This window comes from Microtus oregoni, unplaced genomic scaffold (genome assembly GCF_018167655.1).
Source record: "Microtus oregoni isolate MIOR12 unplaced genomic scaffold, Mior012 000032F_ref0000030, whole genome shotgun sequence".
Classification (NCBI taxonomy): domain Eukaryota; kingdom Metazoa; phylum Chordata; class Mammalia; order Rodentia; family Cricetidae; genus Microtus; species Microtus oregoni.
The window spans coordinates 7,295,522-7,301,297 of record NW_024543091.1 but is presented as its reverse complement, the minus strand read 5'-3'; positions in this window follow the sequence as shown (position 1 = coordinate 7,301,297).

Sequence of the window (5,776 nt, the reverse complement as noted above, 5' to 3'; positions counted from 1 at the left end):
GGGCACTTTTATTGTCCTGGATGGACCCTCCATCCTTTCAGCTCCAGCTACCCTGACAAATAATAAAATAAGTCTCTGTCTTCAAAAGCACAAACAAATGAAACAAAAATTCATCCTCCTCTTCCACAGCCAACTTCAAGTTTTATCACGCAGACACACACACGCCATAAATGACACTCACTTCACAGGAAATATGTAATATTTATCACTTTAAGTCTTGGCTTATTGCATTTAACATGATGATTTCCAGGTGTATCCATTTTCCTGGAAATGCCCGTAATTTTATTTTTATTAAGCTTAGTGTGTGTGTCCTGTGTGTGTGTGTACTGCACATGCCATGGCACACGTGTGGAGGTCAGAGGACAGCTTTGTGGAATCCATCATCTTCTGGAAACTGCTCATCAAGCACCTCTACACAATTTAAATTTTCTTTACATCTGAATAAAGTTCCATTGTATATGAACCACATTTTCCTCATCCATTTATCTATTGACGGATGTCTAGGCTGGTTCCATTTCCTAGCTACTGTGAATAGTGTATCAGTGAACAGTGATACACAAGCATCTCTGTGATAGGACTCAAGAGTCCCCTGGGATCCCTCAATGGACCCAGGAAACCTGTAGTTGGATTGTGTGGTCCGTCTATTCTAATTTCCATGGAGGAAAGGTTTTGATCCATTTTGAAATGATTTCTATGTGGAATGAGACATGCGAATCTCGTGTCATTCTTCTAATGACAGATGTCCTTTTCCCCAGAACCATTTGTTAAAGAAACTCTCTTTATTCCAATGTATGTTTTGCACTTTTTTTTTCAAAGATTAGGTAACTGTAACCATGTGGGTTTACTTCTGAGTTCTGTCTTCTACTTGTCTATGGGTCTGCTTTTGTGCTAGTACTTACTACCAAATAGTTCTTTACAGGCTTTGATTATGAGGAAGAAGACCATCCACAAGAACCTAACCAACTGTGTAACATAGAAGTTTTATTTATACATATTTGTAGAAATAAAAAAGTAGAAATGTCCTCTCTTCATGCGACCTCAGTGACCTGTGATGTCTTTTACAAACATCCAGCACTGAACTCCAAATGACCTACGGCTTTTTACCCCAAATGGTCATTCTCAAGGAAGACTGCTGGATAACATGTACTACTTCATGAGGCAGTGACAGCCCACTTACACTTCCAGACATGAACCCCAACCAGTCTGGGTGGTGAGATAAGATCAAGAACCTAGTCTAACTGTTATACATGACACCCAGACCCTTTCTGAGAGGTGACCCCCCCCCCATCTTCCTGAGAAGTCACTGATTGCGTCTCTGACTTGCCATGTGTTGTCTTTGTTAAATCTTTCTTATATGTGTTCTGGCTTGGTAAATAAGTGAATAGTGTATCAGTGAACAATGATACACAAGCATCTCTGTGGTAGGACGCAAGAGTCCCCTGGGATCCCTCAATGGGCTCAGGAAACCTATAGCTGGATTGTGTGGTCCTTCTATTCCAATTTCCATGGTTTCACAGTCATTCCTGCCATGATAACATTTATATTGTGTGTCGTGATAGCAGTTTAGAGATTGATAAGAGTTCTTTGCACTCATCTTTCAAGTATCTATAGATATAAAAGTCTACAAAACCTTCATGCTAAAGAACAGTAGTACCAGCTGGAAAGACAGCTCAGCGGCTGGGATCATGTGATGTCCTTCCGGAGAACCAGAGTTAGATTCCTATCACCCACATCAGATGGCCTACAACTGCCTATGGCTGCAAGTCTCTGGATCAAACACCCTCTTCTGCCTCTGCAGGTACCACACTCAGGCGTACAAACCGATACACATATGTGGAATATAAAAATAATAGTAATAAAATATTTTAAAAGAACAAAAGGACCTTTATTTGTGGGAAAATATTATAAAGCAGAAAGATTATACAGGCCAAAGGGCGAAGTACACCGAAATCATGACTTTTAAATGACAGAGGCGGGGCTGGAGAGATGGCTCAGAGGTTAAGAGCATTGCCTGCTCTTCCAAAGGTCCTGAGTTCAATTCCCAGCAACCACATGGTGGCTCACAACCATCTATAATGAGATCTGGTGCCCTCTTCTGGCATGCAGGCAGGCCTGGAAGGAATGTTGTATACATAATAAATAAATAAATATTTAAAAAAATAAATGACAGAGGCATGAGTCTTTGCTGTGGTGATCAGAGCATCCTGTTGGGAACTGTATTTTAAAATGTAAAAGCAAAAACCCAAGATTGGGGAGCAACCCTGGGGAGCAATAGGAAGTAGAACTGCCACAAGTCTGAGGCCATCTAGGGCTACATAGGCAGACACTGTCTCAACAAAATTAGAAAAATAAAACGTATACAATGTAAGGACATTGGAATCTGCTAACTCAGCATTCTCGCTTTGTAGACAAAAAAAACTGAGTCCGAGAGGCTAAGGGCTTTGTCCAAAGTCAACAAACACAGAATCCACTGTTATTTTTCATTACTCTACCTATCTAGCCATTATTTCTTGGGATCCTCCCAAAAGTCTCACAAGAGCTTTCGGTTCTCATCTGAGACAGACCAAGGACACACTAAATAAGAAGATGCATGTAGAACTCAGTCATGACAACTTCAAATGAAAACTGTATTTTCGCAGTTCTATGGGTAGAGCCCCGGCACCTTGCACATGCGAGGCAAGTGCTCTACCACTGAGCAGTATCTGCAGCCTTCAAAATACACTCTAAAAAGGACTGAGCAGCGCAGGCAGAACACTTGCTCATTATGAAAGTGGAGGGAGCAGGCTCTCAGAGCTAAGTGCCCCCAGGTGAAGCCTGTAGGAAAAGACTTCCTTCCTACCACAAAGAACTGAATTCTGCCAATTATCTAAACGAGCAAGGAAGTGGATCTTCTTATAGCCTCCAGAGAGGCCCTGGTTTTAGATCACTGAGACACATATTGCCTATCTGACTCCAAAACCATAAAATAATGGTTGTGCCATTTTGTTATTTAAAAAATTATATTACGTTTATTTATGTGATGAAAGAGGCAAACATATCCTGTGGCGTATATGCAGAGGTCAGGGACAGCTTTCCAGAATTGGTTCCCTCCTTCCACCATGTTGTTCCTGGGGATTAAGTTCAAGTATTCAGGCTTTATGGCAATCACCTTTATCCACAGAGTCATCTCACACTATTTTAAACAACAAATCCACTGAGCAAAAAGAGAAGTCAAAGATTTGCTGACTCAAATAACTGAGAAGAACAGGGGTGGAAGATGAGGTATGTCTCACTGGCGTCAATGAGACAGAACTCAAAGCATTTTTATTTCTCCTCGAATTGTGCCTCTATTTCTCACTGTATGTGGACCTCTGTGTTCTTCTATGGAAAGATTTCCCCCATGTTACAGAAGATGGACACAACCATGGCAAACTATAGAACCATGTTTTTCTATTCAGCAGTCTCAGAAAAACACGAGCCTGACTTCCCTCTTTGGTGTTCAGATCGAAGTCTCATGGAGTATTATTACCCGGTAAGCAAATGAGACCATATGAACCCTTCCTGACCTAGAGGATACAACACCATATTTGACCAGGCCACGATCGCTGGAGGCCCCAGAGCCCAGCTAGTCGGTAATAGCACCGAGCTAACAACAGCCTTGCTGCTATTCCAATGGAATAAGTGAGGAGCAGATCCCCTGCAAGAAAGAAGGAAGGGTAGAATAGACAGATGAGAGCAGTAGGTGACCACAATTATAGTAGGAATAAATTGTAAAGGGAAGTGCTATCCCACTGAGAGGTGACCCAGCTGAATTCTTCCCCCTGCCCCAATCATCTTGACCTTTGGAGACAGGACATCTGTAGCCAGAAATCCCACTTCAGTTATGCTGGCTGAAATCTGCTGCATCTAAGAGGGCTGCCAGAGTGACCAACTCTACCCTCATCGTAATGCATCTGCATGCTCAGTGACACATGCCCAGGTGCCATGACAGGTGGCGTTGCCATGGATAAAACCAGAAAGAACTGTAATAGGAGCAAAAATAGGCAATGCACCAATTTCTGTTTGAGTAAGGTCTCATCTCACCCTGGTTGGGCTTGAACTCACTGCAACCTAGGATGATTTTGAGTTCCTGATCTTTAGTCTACTTAGTGCTAGGACTACAGGTGTGTGCCACCATGCCTGACTCTTACCTTTCATTTCTTTTACCTGACATCTGTGACTGCAAGACACACACACCCCAAAGGGACCAAGAGGCTGACTCACAAATTCATCTCCTATTTCTCCTATTTTTGACAGAGAGTTACCATCTTGGCAATCAATTTGGTCTAATTGCTGGTTCCACAGTACCAAGAAGAAAAAAGACCTGTGGTTGGGGTCCAAAATTGTAAACACAGACTGATTTTAGAAAAAAGTATAAAGGGTCAGTTTGGGTAAGGCTATAGGGTAGATCTTCTCAACCTGTGTTTCGAGACCCCTTTGGGGGGGTCAAATGACCCTTTCACAGGGGATGCCCAAGATCATAAGAAGACACAGACATTTATATTATGATTCATAACAGTAGCAAAATTAGTTATGAAGTAGTAACAAAAATAATTTTTTGGTTGGGGGGTCAGCACAACATGTGGAACTATATTAAAGGGTCACAGTATTAAGAAGATTGAGAACCACTACTATAGAGACTCGTAAGAGAAAAGGTGCTTGGGGCTACCTTGACCCTCTGGTCAGGAAATGACTAGCCATAGACAGTGACAGCAGACAGGAGATTAAGGCCACTGGCTGTAGTAGGAAACAGCTTATTCGTTCCCAGCTGCTCAGTCCCGAAATAATCGCACAGAAACCATATTATTTGCAATACTGTTTGGCCAATAGCTTAAGCGTATTTCTGGCTAACTCTTATATCCTAATCTAGTCCGTTTCCATTAATCTGTGTATTGCCACATGGCTGTGGCTTACCTGGTAGGTTCAATCTGGTGTCTCTCTCTGGAGGGGCTACATGGCTTCTCCTGACTCCGCTTTCTTTCTCACAGCATTCAATATAGTTTTCCCTGCCTAGTTCTACTCTACCCTATTAACAGGCCAATGCAGTTTCTTTATTCATTAACCAATAAAAGCAACACATATGCAGAAGGACTTCCCACACCAACTGACTTTCTTTTATGAACATTAGTGTGAGTAACCTAGAAGGAAGGTTCCCAGTAATCAGTGTGCAGATTCTCAAATGCGGTTGTTGGGCCACCAACATCAGATATATCACCTGGATATTTTATTTGAAAATGCAAACTTCTGAGTCCTACCCAGATTTAACAAATAAGCTCTTAGGGTGGTTTATAGATGCTTTTGTTGTTTGTATGCATTACAGATGATAGGTATTCCCACATTCTAAGAAACTAAGAACAAGTACAGCAAATTTTAGTAGTAAGCATGTTTAACAGGAAACACATAATTCACTTCCACTGTACTTTCAGTGAAAACACCATGCTTAATGTCAGGCATCTTATCCATCACTGTGTGGTCTAGCAATACTGTCTGCTCTAAGCCACAATCATATACACTGTGAAAAGGAAAAAAACTGAGGCTGGGCATGGTGGTGCACAGCTTTAATCCCAGCACTTGAGAGGCAGAAGCAGTCAGATCTCTGAGTTCAAGACCAGCCTGGTCTATATAATGAATTTCAGGCCAATCAGAGATACACAGTAAGACCCTATGTCCAAAAAACTTTTTAAAGTAAAAGTAAAACAGGTTAATGTTACAAGGCTTTTCAAACACTGTGACATCATGATGTCTGGTTTGGTTTGGT